At 39.4% G+C, this 21,194-nt stretch overlaps 1 long non-coding RNA gene across 1 annotated transcript; it reads left to right on the top strand.

Moving 5' to 3' along the window:
* The first annotated feature begins 1,997 nt into the window (after nt 1-1,997).
* Nucleotides 1,998-20,009, top strand: LOC148358853 (uncharacterized). The gene is made up of 4 exons (XR_015851471.1): nt 1,998-2,124; nt 13,716-13,773; nt 19,639-19,669; nt 19,842-20,009. It is a non-coding gene; the product is annotated as an uncharacterized LOC148358853 (long non-coding RNA).
* Nucleotides 20,010-21,194: the final 1,185 nt, after the last annotated feature.

Below are 21,194 nucleotides of genomic sequence, written 5' to 3' on the forward strand. Positions count from 1 at the left end.
TGTTTGGGATGAAAGCTATATTATTATTATTAAAGCTTTAAAAACTCTCTCGGTGTACCTTTCTTTGTAAATATGTGTCACCCATGTATAATATGTATTTGCAACTGTATATTTTTGTAATGTATTTATTTGTACTTATTTTAGACACTTATTCTGATAATGTTTTGCATGGGTGAACGAAAAATGAGGGGCGAAACAAACGCGGGGTGCCGAGTTTAAGTGGGGACCGCTAAAGGTGAGGGACAGACAAGGAAAGAAGAGGGGGTAAAAAGTTGGTTAAAGAAAAAGGAGTTGCGTCAGTAAATGTGTTCATCTGATATATTTTTCCCACCCTTACCTTTAGAAATATACACTTTTTTCCTTTCAACGGGACACGGACCTGCAGGTCTGCATCAAACTTTAAGTACCGGTATCATTTTCCGTTCATTTTGCCATCTGTGATTTTTGGACTTTAATGAAGGACATTTAGTTTCAATCGCGGGACTTGAAGTCGGGTTTGGGTTAATTTTGTGTTTGTGTTACATGTTTAAATGTGGGCGCATGCGGCTTATATACAGGTGCGTGTTGTGTATGTACAAAATCGGTTTTCTTTTTAAAATGTGGTGGGTGTGGCTTATAATCAGGTGCGCTCTATAGTCCGGAATTTACGGTACTTTGTAGCGCCACCTGTTGCTGCCATTACAGCTGGAAGTCGCTCGGGGTATGTCTCTATCACTTTTGCACATCGAGAACCTGATATTTTTGAAATGAAATGAAATAAAAATGAAATGATCTGCATTTATATAGCGCTTTTCAAGTCAATTACTTCCCAAAGCGCTTTACAATGTCATTTCCCAATAGCAGCCTTGCAGCCATGTAAGGCACTAACTTGCTTATTGGGGGTATTAGGGGTTCAGTGTCTTACCCAAGGACACTTCGACATGTAACTCGGACGAGCCGGGATTCAAACTGGGATCCCTTGATCCCAAGACGAGCGCTCTACCGCCTAAGCTACTGCCACCCCATTTTCAAAATAATTTTTGCCCATTCCTCCTTGCAAAACAGCTCGAGCTCAGTGAGGTTGGATGGAAAGCGTTTGTGAACTGCAGTTTTCAGTTCTTTCCATATATTCTCAATTGGATTGAGGTCTGCACTTAATTGGCCTAGGGGGATGGCCTGATTTTGGTAGATTTGCAGTGGTCTGATACTCCTTCCATTTCAAAATTACTGCTTGCACAGTGCTCCTTGGGATGTTTAAAGCTTGGGAAATCTTTTTGTATCCAAATCCAGCTTTAAACTTCTACACAACAATATATCCGACCTGCCTGGTGTGTTCCTTGTACTTCTTGATGCTCTCTGCGCTCTAAACAGACCTCTGAGACTGTCACAGTGCAGGTGCAGTAATACAGAGACTTGATTACACAGTGGTGGATTCCATTTATCATCGTTAGTCATTTAGATCAACATTGAATCATTCAGAGATCCTCACTGAACTTCTGGACAGAGTTTTTTGCACTGAAAGTAAAGGGGCTGAATCATTTTGCACACCCACTTTTTCGTTATTTGTTAAAAAAGTTTAACATTTCCAATAAAGTGTGTTCCACTTCATGATTGTGTCCCACTTATTGTTGATTCGTCATAAGAAATTACAGTATTAAATCTTGAAGTTTGATATGTGGCAAAAGGTCACAAAGTTCAAGGGGGCCAAATAGTTTCGCAAGCCACCGTATGTATTTTAGTCTTCATAATTCATTTATTTGAACGCGACTATTTCACTTCTTGATACAGCCATTCATTCGGTTTTTCAGTCTCTACTTTGTTTCAAGAAGAAAGCCTTGAGTTCCTTTTACAAATCAGTACTTGCCATACCAGGTTTACACAAAGGGCTGGTGTGTAGTAGGGATTTTTCCACTACCTCATGAGTTTTGTTTTTGTCTTGGTGTAAAAAGTGATCGTCAGCCATTTTAACTGCGCTTTTGTTCATCACACCGCTTTGTTCTGTGTTCTCATTTGTGGCCAGAATGTTCTGGGTAAAACGTCAACGGAACTGCTCGACTCCAGCACTTGTTTTACCCGTTTCACAACCCGAATGTTAAACCAACACCCGGTGGAGGAAAAAGTCTTCGCGGCATACTTCACATATGGGTATGTGTTTATGTACCGTATTTTCCGCACTATAAGGCGCACCGGGTTATAGGGCGCACCCCGAAAAAATAGTTTTTGGTCCTATATCTTCCATAGATAAGGCGCACCGGATTATAAGGCGCAACAATGGGAACGTCGACAAAACAGTCAGATAGTTCAGTCAACTTATTACCCCCTTAACATTCCGAAAGCTTGCAAAGAAGCAAATACGTGTCGAGAACACGCCGGATGCGGTGTCCGTACGATGTCACTCAAATGCATCGTTCCATCATTCGGAAGGTTAAAGTCTTGGGATTCAAGAAATGCCAACCATTCCTTAGTTTCTATGTTCGCTCGCAACTTTACTGTGCATATGACAATAAACACTTGGAATTGAGTTTAATTTAAAAATAGACACTCCATTCCATCCATCATCTGTACCGCTTATCACAGAAACATCAAGTTCAGTCTGAAACAAGATACAGGGAAAATATATAGCCGAAGTAGCTCACCGAAGTCGTTGTGTTCAATAATAATGTGCAGCCATGGTCCTCTTATATCCGTGAGTTTAGTAAATCCAGGAGAATAAAATATTTACAAATACAGAATAGTAAAAAAATGCTTTCTGTATGCCGTCAACCATGTGCTATGCGCATTCATCTTTTTTGGCCAATTGCAGGCTTTGTTTTGCCGCTTCAGCCAATGCCAGCCTGTAAATGATAAAAAGGATCTGCCCCTTGACCTCCGAATAACTTTAGCCAATAGTGATCGATTCAACTGATGATTGACACATCTTTTTCGGCCAATTGCAGTCTTTGTTTTACAGCTTAAGCCTATGCCAGCCTGTAAATGATAAAAAGGATCCGCCCCTTGACCTCCGAATAACTTCAGCTAATAGTGATCGATTCTACTGATGATTAACACATTGGTTAGCCAATGAAACGCCGGTAAATAAATCCCAGCATACACAGCGGACTACTTGGCGTTCGGGGGAAAATCAAGTCGGCGGCTGCAAGTTAGTTGGAAGACTTTGCGATTTAATATTGATCCATAAATAAGGCGAACTGTATTATAAGGCGCATGGTCAGCTTTTGAAAAAAATTAAGACTTTTAGGTGCGCCTTATAGTTAGGAAAATACAGTAAAATAAAATTTGAAAATTAGTCGAACGCTGTTGGGCTCGAAAACAAAAAGCAAAGTTTGATATTACTGTTTAAGCGTCAAACCAGTGTCTGAAACTCATGACAAAGAGTTAGCGGACACCAGGGCAGACAACTCCGAAAAGTTGCATGTCCAGCCATAAAGTTGCCTGCCCCATTTTTCACAACTTGAAACACAATAAGACGACTCATCGCAAAAAAAAAAAAAACATTGTTGCATAGTATTAAGGATTCATCATCAGAATATAGAACAGAACAACACTTTGAAATTAAGTTTATTATAAATCTACTTATAACATTCATTGCATGTATATGACATCGCTGTTTTCCTTCTGCCATCAGTACGTACCTGCATTTACTCATCTTCATTCATCCGATGTTTGCGTTGCGTCGTCTGCTACAAGCCACGTGAACTCCTCTTTTCACGATGCTTTTAATGTACGTTTATGTTTTGTAGCGTCATAAATTTTGTTAGCTTCTTTTGAATATTTGAATATTTCTTCTCAGGCTGAGGTTTTGGCTTGATTCCTAACCACTTATCCATTTTTCTTGTGTTCTCTGTGCGTCTACTTTGGAAAATGATATGCAAATGCACGACCTTATTACGCTCGTGAGAGTCTGGAAGCACGAAGTTATTCAATCCAGGCTTCTGATTGGCTGCCGAGTATGCAAATTGCCAAACGAACAGAAATTTCCAAGCTGAACGAAAATTTCAAAATCGGAATAAAGCGAACGTTTGAACGTGCTTACTATAGGCACAAGCATCACTTCAGAGATTAATACAAATTAGTTTAGCAGCTAACACTTGTGTCACAAACGCTAACTGATGCTAACATTGTTGACAAAATAATGAACACTTAAGCTTAATATTCTGACCTGAATAAAGCGCATCATTTTGCCAACGCTATTGCTAGCTGCATTACCAATTAGAATCGACTTTGGCAGGTTAGCTTACTATAAGCGCTCTCCTCAATTTAGAGGTTAATACTAATAAGTTTAGAAGCTAATGTTGGTTTTACAAACAATGACCAATGCTAAGATTTGTTGGCATGGCCATAATAATAAATATTTTAAAAAGTCACTTAAAAAGGGTTGTTTAAGACATGAGGTGGGCGAGATGACCATATTAAATTTGATCGCAACAAAATCAAAGATTGTTGGATGATTTCTGTGGCCTCAGTAGCCTAGATGGTAAGGCGCCCGCTTTGAGACTGGGAGGTTCGGGTTCGCGCCCCGGCCGAGTCATTCCTAAGACTTAAAAAGTGGTCGGCGGCGCCCTCTCTTGGCTGCGGCTGCATCGGGTCAGATGCAATCGACATTTCGTTCTGTGTACATTGTTACACAGAATGACAATACAAGGAAATTATTATTATTATTATTATTGTATCCTGGGAATCTCTGGCCTGGGTTTAGCATATTTTTGCGAATGCAACCACTAGCTACATTATCAAATAGCATTGGCTTTGGCGGCTTAGCCCTCTACAGTATAGCCGCTAGCATCTCGTCAGAGGTAAATGCTAATCAATCAATCATTGACGTGACCGCTAATGCTAATATGTTAGCATTAACAGCTAAGTTTTAATCCTACACATTTTGAGAAGTACAGTACGATTTAAATCAAACTCTGTGCAGAAAGAGAATACATTTTTTTATTTTGTTTTAAAAAAAATATAGTAATATTTGGGAAATGGTATCCCTTTTAGTTTAAAAGAAGTTACATTTATATTCTAGGTCAGGGTTCCCCAACGCGATGTAGCATTATTAGGTGGTTAATAAATTATTTGAACAAATAATCCAAATAAACCGAAGAGCAAGTTTATTCTTTTCAAAACTCGTCTCACCTTTTTGGAGCACTACATTCCTTTTTAGATCATTATATCAGATAAACGTATAAAAAAAAAACTTTTTTAGTTATTTTTATTAGTTATAACTTTTGAATTTTTTTCACCGTTTTTGATAGTTCAATATATTTAAATCAAGACACTCTTGGATTTATGGACATCACAATGAAACGGAACAATAGGATTTAAGATCTTGGGTTGTACCATTAATATGTAAGACCATTACTTTGAAATATATTGGATTATCGATTTTGCAGTCCATGAGTAGTGGAAATATGTATAGGCACACAAAGAATGAAGAACAATCAATTTATTGCGAGGCCTGGGAATTCTGAAATGAAATATTATTCGGCCCCCCCCCCCCCAAAAAAAAAATTGTCTACTGCGTTTTCTTTTCTTGGTTTACCTCACCGGAACAAAAGGCATCTTGGTGGAAAAGTTGAGAAGGATGGCGGAACGGAAGATGTCAACCTTCTACTTCCAGTCCTCTGGAGAACAAAGACTTGCCCCTGCTAAAAAACGTTATCATAGTCCAGAAAATAAGTGGGTGTTTTTTATTTTCACTTTTTTAAATTTGTGATTTCCTCATGTTGAGGTTTTTGAGTTTTTCCTTGCCCTCATGTAGTTCTTAGATCAGGGGATGGTGTGATAATAGTAATAGTAGTTAGGCAATAATCTGTGGTCTGTGCAGCCCTTTGAGATGGTCCTTTCTTAAGGTTTCTTCATTTACCTCATGTTGAGGTTTTTGAGTTTTTCCTTGCCCTCATGTAGGTCTTAGATCAGGGGATGTTGTAACAATAGTCTGTGGTTTGCAATAATCTGTGGTCCGTGCAGTCCTTTGAGACGCTTTGTGATTAAGGGCGTCACAAATAAACTTGACTATGCTATCTAGCTAGCTAGTGCCAAGCTAACCTGAACAGGAACCTAACAACACATGCTGCTACTCTTCTCTGCCTAGCTGAGCTCATTACTCCCCAAAACCTTCTCATTTTAAAGCACCAAAATAGCCACAGGATAAGTTCCACTTCCAAAATACTGAAACGTTTTCTCATCTTTTAAAAAAATATTTTCCAGAAGCTCCATTTTAAAGCACACGGGGAAGCCCGTCGAAAGAGCTCGACTCTAACCCCCTGCGGCAGCTTTCTCACTTTTCCAGGTGACGGGCGTGGATCCGTTGGCAATTTAATTAAAACATGTAACTTTTTAATTACCCAACTCATTAATTTGATAAGTTAGAAGGAGAAAAAAAACAGCAGGACTGATAATTGATGGCGGCGCTTCAAGGCCAAAAGCCAACACTTTTTCCTATACAAAAAAAACAACTAAATAAAGGCACTGTTATGTGTTTTTTCCCGGCCTTCATAACAGATAATGACAGAATTTGAAATAAAAGGAAATCAATTATGCATCCACAATAGTAAATACAACGGGGAGATAAGGCAATAAGAAGATAAGAAATGTGACTATTGTGTTAGGGTGCATCTTGTGAAACGGAACAGTGCCCCCAAACTCGGAAAGTTCTCCAGGGGTTCAATCGGATTGCAGGTTAACGGGTGACGACTGGTGTTCGGTATGGTACTGAATTAAAAAACAGTTACGGTTACTAGTTACTTCCTTTAAAAATTCAATGCGTTACCCCAACTATAAAAATAACACCATATACCGTAAATTCCGGACTATAGAGCGCACCTGATTATAAGCCGCACCCACCACATTTTAGGAGGATAACCGCTTTTGTACTTACACAAGGCGCACCTGTATATAAGCCGCATGCGCCCACATTAAAACATGTAACACAATCACAAATTTAACCCAAACCCGACTTTGAGTCCCGCGATTGTAACTGAATATAAAGTACACAGTTCAAAAACCACAGCCGGCAAAATAACCGGAAAATGATACCGGTACTTAAAGTTTGATGCAGACCTGCGGAGTCCAGGTCCCGTTGAAAATAATCCAAGGGAAAAAAAAATGTACATTTCCAAAGGTAAGGGTGGGAAAAATATATATCCACTATTGTCCGCTGCGTCCACAAACACGTCTCACCTTTACTCCACTTCCCGTCAGCCCCCGTTGTTTTCGCCCCTTCTTTTTGATTCGCCCGTGGAAAACATCAGAATAAGTCTCTAAAATAAATACATTACAAAAATATACAGTTGCAAATACATATTATACATGGTTACACATATTTACAAAGAAAGACGGTACACCGAGAGAGTTTTCAAAGCTTTATTAATAATATTATAACTTTCATCCTAAACCGTGCCTGTGAAGGGTAGCAAAACGCTACTAAGAACACGCTCGCAACACAGTAAACTGCTCTGTAAACAAAACATACTGTACTTGTAGTAATCACGGTAAACTGTCCTCATCTTCCTCCTTATAACTGACGTCATCAAAGTTGTCTTCCCTAGTATGGGAAAGAGACTATGTCATATAGATGTCGCCCCACTCTCCCTTATTCAAAAACATGCTAGCAACACACTCGCAAAGTAAAGTTTACGTGCAGTAGCTCTGTTTCCTTCTTTATCGGACTGCTCGATTGCATTTAGCTTGAAAGCTGCGTCATGTGCCTTTCTTTTTGCAATTTGCATGGTGAGGATATTTCTACGCTAATTTAATTTGTGCACAAGCTAAGAAGTTGCAGTCTTCCTCGGCACATATATTCCACCGTTCTAAATCTTACCTTTTGTACTCGAGCGCCGCTGGTGGCTGTTAGAAAGATTACATACATTGGCCGCATCACTGAATAAGCTGCAGGGTTGAACGTTTGGGAAAAAAATAGCGGCTTATAGTCCGGAATTTACGGTAATTAAAGTGTTACTCTAAAAGTAACTATCTACTGAAACATTATCGTAAGTAATCACATTTAAGCTAAAACCTGCTCAAAAAGAGCTAAAAAATTTTTTTAATTGGGAAAAACTGTACACCACCTAGTGCAATCTTGACAGCTTACAAACGGACACGTATCTGAGACACTCCATATCCATTTTGTCTTTTGTCATGTTTATTTGTATAGCCCTTAATATCAAGGAGTCTCAAAGGGCTGCACAGACCACAGATTATTGCAAACTACAGACTATTATTACACCGTGCCCTGATCTAAAACCTACATGAGGGTGAGGAGAAACTCAAAAGCTATGAGTTCAACATACTTCATAAGCTACTTAATATAAATGTGCCTTTAAGTCACTCAAATATTTCTGTTTCCATTTCTGGGTAATGTCCAAGATTTTGTCTTTTTTTCTCTAAGTATTGTTTTGTTGCAAAAACATTTATGAACAAAAGACTAGTGATGGCAACATGAAGCCACATGAAGCAGTTAAGCCCTGCAGACACGATTTACACACTTGGGTCCCCCTGGTAAAAACCTTTTTAAGGTGCTGGTACAAATTACTTGTGTTTCCTCTGGACCTAGCAACTATGCGAAAGCAAATTCTGCAACAGGCGTTTTCTTCTGTTCCACGTACACTTCGTGAAAACCAAAATAAGTCCAAACAAGTGATGTACCGCCCTTCTTCGGTGCAAGCTTTCTTCCCTTCTCGTTTGTTGACTCTGGGACTATGTTTACGGAGTCCGCCATGACACTCAATAAGCTCACACGGCGGGTGTGGCATAGTGTGATGCTTTTCTTCTGTTCCACGTCCGCTTCGTCAAAACTAAAATAGGTCCAAACAAGTGATGTACTGCCCTTCTTCGACGCAAGCTTGGTTTCCTTTTCGTTTGTTGACTCTGGGACTATGTTTACGGAGTCGGACATGACACTCAATAAGCTCACACGGCGGGTGTGGCATAGTGTGATGCTTTTCTTCTGTTCCACGTCCGCTTCGTCAAAACTAAAATAGGTCCAAACAAGTGATGTATCCCCCTTCTTCGGTGCAAGCTTCATTTCCTTCTCGTTTGTTGACTCTGGGACTATGTTTGCGGAGTCTGCCATGACACTCAATGAACTCACACAGTGGGAGTGGCATCGTGTGGTTCTTGCAAACTTTGCATCGTTTATTGGCTTGTGCCATTATTAAAACTTGCCTCTGATTGGTCGGCGCTTTTAAAACTCGAACAGTAACAAAGTGGTTGATCAAAGCTCCATCATTCACTACAAAACCTTGAAAAAAAACGCACTATGCCACATCACGATGTCGATTGATGATCAAAGCACGGACAAAACAGTCAGAAGTCACCCAGCGACATGGCAAGCAAAGTTCCAATTACTTCAAGCAAAAATGAGCGCTATGCATTCACTGATTATACAATCTTTTTCAATGGGACCCGCCATTAATTTGGTCCATGTTTTCTTCTGGTGATTCAGATTCAGATTCAGATCTACTTTATTGTCATTCTAGTACACGTGTATACAGAACGAAATGTCGATACATCTGACCCGCACAGTTTCCTTGAATATACAGATATAAATAAAATGTTGTATTGAGTTGGAGTATTGAGTACTAATAATATACTAAATAATTATGGCTATGTATAGTATTTTACAGAAGCGCAAATAGTGCAAGAGGAGCAGCTAACCAGATGTGCAAAATGGGCAGTCAGGTAAACAAGTCAGGTAAACAGTAACAATAACACTGTAACAATAACGCTGTAAGTACCATAGTGCAGAGAAACAGATGTGCAAGGAGTGGCTAGCTATAAAGAACTGCCAGTAGTGCAAAAAGTCAAACAAAACCAACAGATGTACAGATTAGCAGCAGTTTAGATTTACTATGTGTTTAATTGACCATTTAACAGTCCAATGGCCAGGGGGACAAGACTATTGTGGAACCTGGTGGTCCTGCACCGCACACTGCAGTACCTCTTCCCAGAGGCTAGCAGACTGAACAGTCCATGATGGGGGTGAGAGGGGTCCCTGATAATGTTCTTAGCTTGGGATAGGCAGCGCTTCTGGCCAATGTCCTGAATGGAGGGGAGAGAAGTCACGATGATTTTCTCTGCTGTCCTCGTCACCCTCCTCACACTACCCCAGTCGGAAGCGCTGCAGCCTCCACACCACACAGGGATACAGCTGGTCAGGATACTCTCTATGGTGCCCCTGTAGAATGTGATGAGGGAGGGTGGGGGCAGGTGGGCTCTCCTCATCCTCCGCAGGAAGTACAGGCGCTGCTGTGCCCTCTTTACCAGTGATGCAGTGTTCACGGACCAGGTGAGTTTGTGTGTGATGTGCACCCCTAGGAACTTGATGCTACAGATCTAAGAGATCTGAGGTCAAACGGTGTACTTTGAGCATTAATTCCTCGAGATCCATGGCACGTGGAATATTTTGAGACCTATCTGCATGATTTTGGGGAGGAACAGTTCTGTGCCTAATGGGGAACAAATAGTCTTTTGTAATCCTTATAAACCTCAGGTGGCCTATCATTTAAGTCACGGGTGTCAAACTCATTTTAACTTGGGGGCCACACGATAGAACAAACATTCTGTCCAGGGCCGGACTTGTAGATTAAAGAGAAAGAAAAAGAGAGATAAAGAAATAAGAGGAAGAGGGAGGGAAAAGGAGAGAGGGCGGGACAAAGAAAGAAAAAAAGGGAGAGAGCGTGAGAAACAAAAGAGATAAAAAGAGAAGTTGTGAGAGGGGGAAAGAAAAGGAGAGGAAGAAAAAAATCCAAAGAGAAATAGAAAGACAGAAGGAGAGAAAAGAAAGTGCGAGGGGTAGGATGAGAGAAAGACAAAAGAGATAAAAGGAAAAGAGGAAGTTAGAGTAAAAGATGTTAAAAAGACAGAAAGAGACAAAGAGCAACAAAGAACAAGAGAGACAGAGAGTGGGAGAAAAGGGTGGAAAAGAGAGAGAGAGAGAGAGAGAGAGAGAGAGAGAGAATGAAATACAAGCACAGTGTCTCTGTTTGAGGCACCTGGCTTTGGCAACATCAAGTTGACATATTCAGGGATCAGAATTTTCCGCGGATCCGCGGATTTCCGCTGTTTTTGAACCCCAAAGGCATTCCGACTTTTTCACTTTTTCTCTTGCGTAGCAAACAAATTCAAAATCCGACTGTCTCACTCTTTCCTTTATTGCTCTGGCGCACCCTGGCGGCCGTTAGAAAAATTGGCCGCATTGTTGCTCAAGCTGCAGGGACTGAACTGCATTTGAACTTATCTTGCAGTATTTACAAAAAAATCAGTTATGTGGGCAAATTATTTTAATCTTCTAAAAATGTTACTAAAATGATAAATATAAGCATGGTTTTGGACAAGTAAATTGCCTAAAACCCAGGAGCTTGGGGGGGGGGCTCCGCCCTGATTTATTCCTGGACCCTGGCTATTTCAGCTGAAAATGAAAATCTCCATTCTGATCCCTGCATATTTCAACCTGCAGCTTGTTTTTCTCTTGTGCTTCTCTGAGTGTTGTCTCGGCCGGATTTAATCCCTTAGCGGGCCTGATCTGGCCCGCGGGCCGCCTGTTTGACGCCTGTGATTTAAGTAATAATGTTGACTTCCTCTTTAAATTATTGAAAGCATTCTTTGTGGTTGTCTTCTTCTTAAACGATGCCTGACATCTAGTGGTGATCCGATGAATTGAGTCAAATCGAGAAGCATTTTAAGCTAATTGGGACGTGATGTTTATTATAGCGCATGTCAGATGCTAGTCGTTATAAAGCAAGTGCTTCTCGACGTGACTTCTTATCGCCGTTATTATTTTTAACCACGGTTAAATATAGCGGCTGCATTTGAAAGGAAGAAAGCGATATTTTCCTCAGTTGTCCGTTCTCGTTAACGTAAACTTGAGCTCGATATGAATAATATGTATTTTTTCAAATACGGTATTCTAAATTCTTTGTTGTTCGCACAGAATATACAGTATTTTACGAAGCGGTTATATTCAAATCTCATCTCATCTCATTAGCTGCACCGCTTATCCTCAGTAGGGTCGCGGGGGTGCTGGAGCCCATCCCAGCAATCATCGGGCAGTGTGCAGGGGACACCCTGAACTGGTTGCCAGCCAATCGCAGGGCACACAGGGACAGACAACTCGCTCGCTCATTCACACCTAGGGACATTTTGGACCGGCCAATTCACCTGAAATGCATGTTTTTGGAATGTGGGAGGAAACCGGAGTGCCCGGAGGAAACCCACGCAAGCACGGGGAGAACATACAAACTCCGCACAGGAAGTCCGGTAGCTGGATTTGAACCCACAAAGGAGGTTCCCAAGACATGAACTGTGCCGCACACGCACTAACCACTGCCCCGCCGTGCTGCCTGGTTATATTTAAATTAATATGTTTAATTATTCCGAAATGAATAATTACGATAGATTGTGACTAAAGGTTTACTCTACAGAAAATATCTCTACTCATAACCAATGGTACAACCCAAGATCTCAAATCCTATTGTTCTTTATCATTCTGTTGTCCATAAATCCAAGAGTGTCTTGATTTAAATTACATTGAACGATCAAAAACTGCACGTGTGTGCAGAGCGCACAAATGGTAAATGGTCAATTCCCTAGCAAATTCGGCCAGAATTAAAGTGCATTCTGGTAAAAACAACACGCATTCCCTCTGTGTATTTTAAACGCAGTATTTTGAAGTCAATGTTAACATGAGATTGAGTAAACAAAAGTAAGCGAGCCTGTGAGCTGGAGAGAGGAGGATAAGGGTTTTGGGCAATGTTCCCTCTAATTTTCCACGGGTCTGAGCGTTCACACAAAGTTGGTGAGCAACGCTTGAAACAACAGTGAGCAACAGCAATCCCAAGTGTGGCAACTAAGTCATTATCAAACATGTCCAAAACTTGACATCACGTTACATTTTTCTGAGTTTCCGGCAATGCAAAAATTGTTTTCACTTTTGAATGAAATGACTCATGTATTATTGCAAAGGTTGTATGACCTACAAACGTCATTTGTTTTTACTACAATTCTTTCACAAGATTCCCATTTATTTTTTTTCCAGGTATCTTTTGTCTCATAATACTAACATTTACGATTAGCACGATACAGAACTGTATTTAATTTAGTGGAAGTACAATGTTGGCAACAAGATTGACTTGGTATGATTGGAAATTATTTGAATGCAACACAAACTTTTTCTTCTTTTTCCCTGTTTTTTTAATTCCTTTAAAAAAATCTCATTGTGTTTATTTTTTCCGAGCTGTTACTTTTTTCTTTTTGTTCTCTATTTACTTTTTTTCCTTTGTTTCTTTCTTTTCTTTTTTTCTGTCTTTTTTCAGATTTTTTTCTTTTTTTTTTCCTCTTCCTTTTGTTTCTTTTTTTCTCAGCTTTTCACTACTTTTTCATTTTGGTATTTTTGTTTCTTTGTTTTTCTATTCTCCCCCCTTCCTTTACTTCATTTTGTGAACAATTTTACATAATATTTGGTCGTGTAGGGATTAAAGAAGCAAAACCAACCCGAAGAGCCGTTTGGGACCCAAAAGAGCCGGTTCTTTGTAGTGAGCTGAGCCGAAGAAGCCGGTTCTTAAAAAACTCTACTGACTTTACTCAAGAAGCAAACTCTGCAAAATATAATCGGATTTGATCTCTGATTTGATCTTACAACTGCTCCTTGCAGAAGATGACAATAAACGTGATGTCATTTTGTGACATTGGTCTTAAATAATAATTTTTGTGTTTAAAAAAATAAATAATGTCATCTTATTTGGTTTCAGGTTCTTGAATCTCTGTCGAACGATGAAAGAGTGAGCTACGATTGACGGCCACAGCACGGTAAAAACATATTTTTGTTACTTCTTGAAAGCGTTTCTTCTTCGTCTGCAAAACAATGTATACAGTGCCCTCTGTTGTACAAACCAGGAACTATTTTAAATGGCTCTTGTAAAACAAGGGTGGGGAACCTCAATTGACCCATAGAGTCATAAAATCAAAAATATATTTAAAAAAAATTCTTTAGCAAGCCACACCATATATTTTAAAACAAAATTCAATAAAAAGACCAAACCCGCTGTCCAGACAAGACAATTCTTCAGCACGTTTTATTTTACTGTGTGGAGTTTGAGGATTTAATAAAAACTATGAAATCATGATAATACCAGAGCCTGTGTCCAATATAAATATAAATATGCCACTTAAATTTTGTCTTCCTCCCGTTACTTGAGAGTGCTAATGCTCATTTTTGTCCCAGATATTGGTTTCAAAACAAGGTGCAAGCAAAGTACTTTTGTAAAAATGTCACAAAATACTGCACACATGGATACCAACGTATATAACTTTCAGTGCAGACGGGGCTGGGAGCAAAGGAGTGTGTGCATCCTGTCCTGTGTTGAGCTCCGCCCATTCCTACTGCTCACCCAATCAAATTGCTCTAGGTGCTTTGCTAGAGCTTCTGGGTAAAATATGTGATTGGGTTGAAGTCTGTTTTGTGGCTTTGCATCGTATAGTGTCGCATCAAACAATATATTGTTTAATGAGCTTTCATATAAAGGATTAATTAGCGATTTACAGACAAAACTGGTTCTGTGACACCTTGACTGTAAACTGTAGTTAAAAATGTGTTCTATGTATACTTTATATGTGCATCAATCAGTGCTGTATTGTTTACGCTTTATTTCATCCCTGAGTCATATGTACTCATTAAAAGAGCCAAATAAGGCTTGCTAGCCATATGTTGCTAACCTCTGATCAAAATAATACATGCCATATCCATGGTTGTGGGCAGCACGGCGGCGCAGTGGTTAGCGCGTGTGCGGCACAGTTCATGTCATGGGAACCTGTCGTGGGTTCAAATACAGACTTCCTGTGTAGGAGTTTGTATGTTCTCCCCGTGCTTGCGTGGGTTTCCTCCGGGCACTCCGGTTTCCTCAAAAACATGCATTTCAGGTGAATTGGCCGGTCCAAATTGCCCCTAGGTTTGAATGAGCGTATGAGTTGTCTGTTCCTGTGTGCCCTGCGATTGGCTGGCAACCAGTTCAGGGTGTCCCCTGCCCACTGCCCGGAGATGGCTGGGATGGGCTCCAGCCCTCCCCGCGACCCTAATGAGGATAAGCGGTACGGCTGATGAGATGAGATATCCATGGTTGTATCAAAGTTTACTTTTAGCGGCGTCCACACTTCAGGGATTTTGTATTGAATATAATTGTCTTTATTGCCATTGCTATCAACATATTGTGCATTGTGTTCTGCAGCACACAGCAAATGTTATCCTAGGGGCGAGTGTGTGTGTTTGTGTGTGTGTGTGTGTGTGTGTTGGGTAGGCATGACTGTGTGGTCGACTGTTATAGGCTGTTAGTCAAACAGCATGGCGGGCGCTCAGTTCAATGTCTCCATAGCGACACAAACGACTGCCAGCTTTTATTGTTTGTTTTGTGAACTGCTAATATAGCGTTGTACTGTACTGTAACTTCATCTTTTGCATTTCTTTGGCCTAATTTTGTGTTTTAATTATACTATGTGGTATGTTTATGAACGTTGACTGAACATTAGTGTACCTACTCACCACGCTATACAAACTCCAATAGGAGCTATGAAAAGGAATTTTTGCCTTTATGGTCATACGGGTTCGAAATTAATAAGAAATACATTTAAAATAAAAGTTTTGGCGGTGCACGGGCAATAAGATTAGACTACATCACTTTAGTTACAGTTTATTTATTAGGGGTTTGGTTGCATTCGATGACCTTGGAACAGATTCATCTCGTTTCAATTCATTTCAATGGGAAAACGTGTTTCATTATACAACGTCACTGCTAAAACCAATTAATTCTTCAAGTGAGGTTACCACTGTAAAACAATATTCACGCTATAAAACCCAGGGTTGGGTAGGGTTACTTTAACTGGATTACTTTCAATGACTTTTGGATTACTCCAATACCAAATATGCTAATAAAAGACAAAATAAACTAAATATGAATAAAATGATGACTCACAACACGTGGTAAGCTTTCTCTCCTGGCTTTGATCTCTTTGATCTCCAGCAAACAGGGTTGGGTAGGGTTACTTTACCTGGATTACTTTCAATTACTTTTGGATTACTCCAATACCAATTATGCTAATAAAAGACAAAAGAAACTAAATATAAATAAAATGATGACTCACAACACGTGGTAAGCTTTCTCTCCTGGCTTTGATCTCTTTGATCTCCAGCAAACAGGGTTGGGTAGGGTTACTTTACCTGGATTACTTTCAATTACTTTTGGATTACTCCAATACCAAATATGCTAATAAAAGACAAAAGAAACCAAATATGAATAAAATGATGACTCACAACACGTGGTAAGCTTTCTCTCCTGGCTTTGATCTCTTTGATCTCCAGCAAACAGGGTTGGGTAGGGTTACTTTACCTGGATTACTTTCAATGACTTTTGGATTACTCCAATACCAAATATGCTAATAAAAGACAAAAGAAACTAAATATGAATAAAATGACTCCATTTTGTGCAGGCTTGGGGAGTAACGGAATACATGGAACGGCAAAAATGATGTTGGCAAGCTGTTTGGATTTATTTTCTTTTTGTTTCTGTGGCATTTTATGTTCGTTTTGCCTGGAGATCAAAGAGATCAAAGCCAGGAGAGAAAGCTTACCATGTGTTGTGAGTCATCATTTTATTCATATTTAGTTTCTTTTGTCTTTTATTAGCATATTTGGTATTGGAGTAATCCAAAAGTCATTGAAAGTAATCCAGTTAAAGTAACCCTACCCACCCACTTTCAATTTATACTTCTCTCCATCAAACATCGGGATAAAAATAACGCGGCAAACGACGAGAAAGACGTTTCCCGTCGGCGCTAAATGCGAGCCGTTAAACGGTTGGCACAAACGGCGTTGACCTTGTTTGTTCCCACGCGGCGTCGTTACCACGCGGCCGCCATCAATCTCAATTAAGCAATTAAGTTACGCCGCCAACGTTTGTTCGCCCGCAATTTCCCCATCGTGCTAATTACACCTAAACGTGTCCTCCCAAATTAAAATTAAACACCCAGGATGGAAACCGCCGCATCTTAAGTGCAAATCGTGGCTCGTAACTCGCTGAGCCTGAACTTGAACCGCACGTTGAAATTCGACGGGAGCTTATTAACTCTTCTTTTACAGAGTAAGACATTAAGTTTACAGTTTAGTAGACTCTTATGTAAGGAGAGAAGACATCAATGGATTTTAAAGTTGCAAGGAAAACAGGAGGGAGGTTTAAGTCAAGTCAAGTCATGTTTATTTGTGACACCCTTAATCACAAAGAGTCAAGAGTTACTCAATCCCCTGATCTAAAACCCACATGAAGGCAACGAAAAACTCAAAGACCTCAACATGAGGAAAACGAAGAGATCTTGAGAAAGGATCCCCATTGTCACTTTAAGTGTTGAAGGATTTTATACATTTTACTATAAAGGATTTTATACGATTAAATACAAGTCATATTTATCGAGTGCAATGAAGATTTTCACTGAGTGGGCTTCAGGTCACGCTGTTCCAAATTGCGGAATGTTTTGCCTGGGGAATTTGATGTTTGGAGAACAAGGCCCTGATGACGTAGAAACGCTCTGCTGTTTTGAGTTCCTCCAGACATCGAGGCGAGGGGGCTTTCCTGGCACGCCCATGGGAGGAGCCATGTAAGATCCTTAGAGGAGGCTTGAACCAAAACTCGAGCGACACTAATTCGGCTAATTTGGCCATGTATTCGATGGAGTTCACTTAGCTAAATAATTTAGAATTTAAATCTGCCCCCTTGTGGAAATACCGGTCTCTTGTTCATTTTTCCACCAAGAAACGAGCGCGCATTGTTAGGAGAACGTAGGTTGTGTTTGGTTAATGGAGTGAGATAACTAATTGGTAAGATTTGGTAAACGGTACCTATCTATTTCCTAACAGTGTCTACTCAAAAATACTACCAAATACTACAAAAATACTACGCAATAGCTACAAAAATAAATATCAAATATAGTGCTTAAAAACAGGGACATCATATATTATTTTGCTTTCATTCTGAAAATAAAAAACAGTATTATAATTACTGCACAAATCCTACTAGAGTAATGCTAAATTTCAAAATACTACTACTGCTACAAAAATACTACAAAAAGACAATTACAAAAATACTAAAGAAATACGATCACAAAAATACTACAATAATACTGCTTTAGAAATACAGCCATTATACTTCTACTGAAATATTAAAAATATACAAATTCATAGTACTATAATATATAAAACTACTCGAGAAATAGTACTACAAAAATACTATTACAAGAGGTTTACAATAGAAATACTGCAAATTACACCTATAGCGATACTACAATAATTTTTCAATAGAAATATAAAAAAAAAAAATACAAAAATAAAACTACAGTAATACTTTACTACAAAAATACTACAGAAATACTAAAGATATACAATAGACATTATTCTATGGAAATACTACAAAATACAAGAGATAGTACAAAAATACTGAAAATAATAATACTACAGTTTTACTACAAAAATACTATAGTCATAAGTAATACGGGGCTCCAAATCAAATTTTGCTTAGGGCCCCATAAAGGCTTTAACCTCAGATATTAGGGGTTCAGTGTCTTACCCAAGGACACTTCGACATGTAACACGGACGAGCCGGGATTCGAACCTGGATCCCTTGATCCCAAGACGAGCGCTCTACCTCCTGAGCTACTGTCGTTTAAGCAGCCATTATTAAAAAGAGAATACATTCATCAGACGATGTATATATGTTTGTTTTCGACAGAGTTCTAAACTAAAAACACAAAAACTATATGCATTAGGCCAACAACCTCCAAATCCCTTTTTTTCTCACTCTCTATCCGTCTCTCTTTTTCCTCTTTCTTTGTTCCTCTGTCTCTTTCTCGTTACCTTATTTTGCTCTCTCTTCCTTTTTCATTTTCTGTCTTTTCTCTCTTTCTCTATCTCTCTGTCTTTTGCTCTTTCCTCCTCTCTTTCTACACTTCTCTCCTTTTTTCTTTCCTTCTCTCTTTCTATCTCTTTTTAGATTTCGTTCCTTCTCTCTTTCTTTCCCTGTCTCTCACTGTTTATTTTTATTTCTTTTGTCTCTCTCTCTCTCTCTCTCTCTCTCTCTCTCTCTCTCTCTCTCTCTTTGTCCCACCCTCTCAGATTTTCTCTCCCTCTCCCTCTCTTATTTCTTTGTCTTTTTTTCTTTCTCTCTAATCTACTAGTCTGGCCCCCGAGAGAATGTTTGTTCTATTGTGTGGCCCCTGAGTTAAAATGAGTTTGACACCCCTGATTAATGTCTTTCAGGGTGACTTCCTGTTTTTTTCCATTCTCTATCATTCGTCTCTCGTACAGTCGATGCAAATAATGTGATGATAAAATCGAATGCCTTTTCGTATGTTATCTACCGCTGGTGGATCCGGGTACAATTCCCTTACATCCCATGTTTTGTGATTGTGGTCAGCTATGGTTAATGAATAATAATTGCACGTGTTGAACTTTGTGTATAATGCACACTTTCTTTGAGTTATTTTTAAGAAAATTTGCGTTATACATCAATAAATACAGTACGTGTTTGTTCTGGCGCAGAATAATATGACACTAGTTTTTATCGCTTAACAAATTCAATTGCTTTAATAGCCTCCATTTTCTGAGATGTCTTTTATTTATTCCTTTTCCCCATACAGCATATTTCTTTCTACACAGCAAGAGTAAATTGTGAGTATTTTATCCGGTTCAAGTCTTCCCATTAAAGGAGGAATACATTATTGACCTTTACCTGGCTAGGCTTGACACCTGCCAGCAGGCCTTATTTCCCGGGCCGAAAAAATGAAAAAAAAATGTTTTTTCCATTTGTTAAAACAAAGTTTCCACTCGAAACGCCTAACAGGATCTCTGTGAGCTTGTCCTTGTCAATCACGATGTCCCGGGAAGCGCCTCTTTCATGATGAGGCCTGGCTTCTGCATATTTTCCTGGCTTTGATTTTGACGGACGGCGTGAGAAGAAACACCTCTCCTGTCCGTCTTCGATTACACCTGAGGAAGTGCGGTTAGTCAATTCAACTCCGGTGGTGGATATTGGTATTGCACCCAGCCAATTAGCCTATTAGGTCTAATTAGCCTTGGACCTTGTGTAAAATTTTCTAACAATTATTGTCGTAATCCATGAATTCTGTCGGGTTTTTTTCTCTCGATCATTCGATAGGTCGGATTTCTTTAAGACATTTTAAATTTCCTCCTCTTCATTCAAATATTGAAGTTTTGGATGGATTATATTGTACTTGGACTTATCATACAAAAGAAAACAAAAAGAGCAATACATTTCATCTTTTGTGTAGCAAAATGTTTTATCCACACACAAAATTGGATAAAAAATTTAAATGGATTTTTCTAGCTTTCATTTTGAAAATCGTTAGGATTGAAACGAATTATTCTTTACTCCAATCAGTAAACGAATTTCTCTGAAGGATGCTAGAATTACTTCACTGATTAAAAAACAAAACAAAAAACTTACGTTATTACTTTGAGTGCTTTGAGTTCTGATATGAATTACTAATCTCAAGAAAATGGAATCAATGAACCAGGACACACAATTTATTGACGCAAAAAATCAAGGATAGAAAAAAATGGGGCGGACATTGTGGTAGTTTTCGACCACTGAAAAGTTACAAGCACAAAAAGAAAGCGATAATGTTAGTCAAATTGGGGAGATTTCCTTGTAAAGAAAAAAACGCTTATTCCCAAGAACAAGCAAACATGGACTTAAATCTATAGCCATCACATTACCTGAGTTGCGGAGAGATTTGGTCTCAAGCTTCGAATGGTCGCAACGTATGGCCCGCGTGCTCAGCTCAAGGCTGCCGTCAGGCCCGCACGGCCACGCCATGTGGCTGTCTTCCAAGATGAACAAGGCAAGAAGGCAGGCCAGAAAAAAAGATGACAGGGCTATCCCTCAGCCAATTTTCTTTTTTATATGGACCAGCGACACTCGCACAGATCATGCCTCTATGGGCATGGTCTTAGATATCTGATACTCTCAGTATCGGGTGACGGTGTTTGGAATTGCTAAACTTGTTAGAAAGCCAAAGATGAGAGAAATTTGCGTAATGATCAGTACATGAGAATGTCCCTCCAATCGACATAATTACGCACCTTGGGAATATTATTTTATCAATATCCATATATAAGGTGCAGCGTACTATAGGGCGCATGGTCAGCTCTTGAAAAAAATTGAAGGCTTTCA

This window comes from Urocampus carinirostris, chromosome 10 (assembly GCF_059441175.1).
Source record: "Urocampus carinirostris isolate Australia breed hairy pipefish chromosome 10, RoL_Ucar_1.0, whole genome shotgun sequence".
Lineage (NCBI taxonomy): Eukaryota > Metazoa > Chordata > Actinopteri > Syngnathiformes > Syngnathidae > Urocampus > Urocampus carinirostris.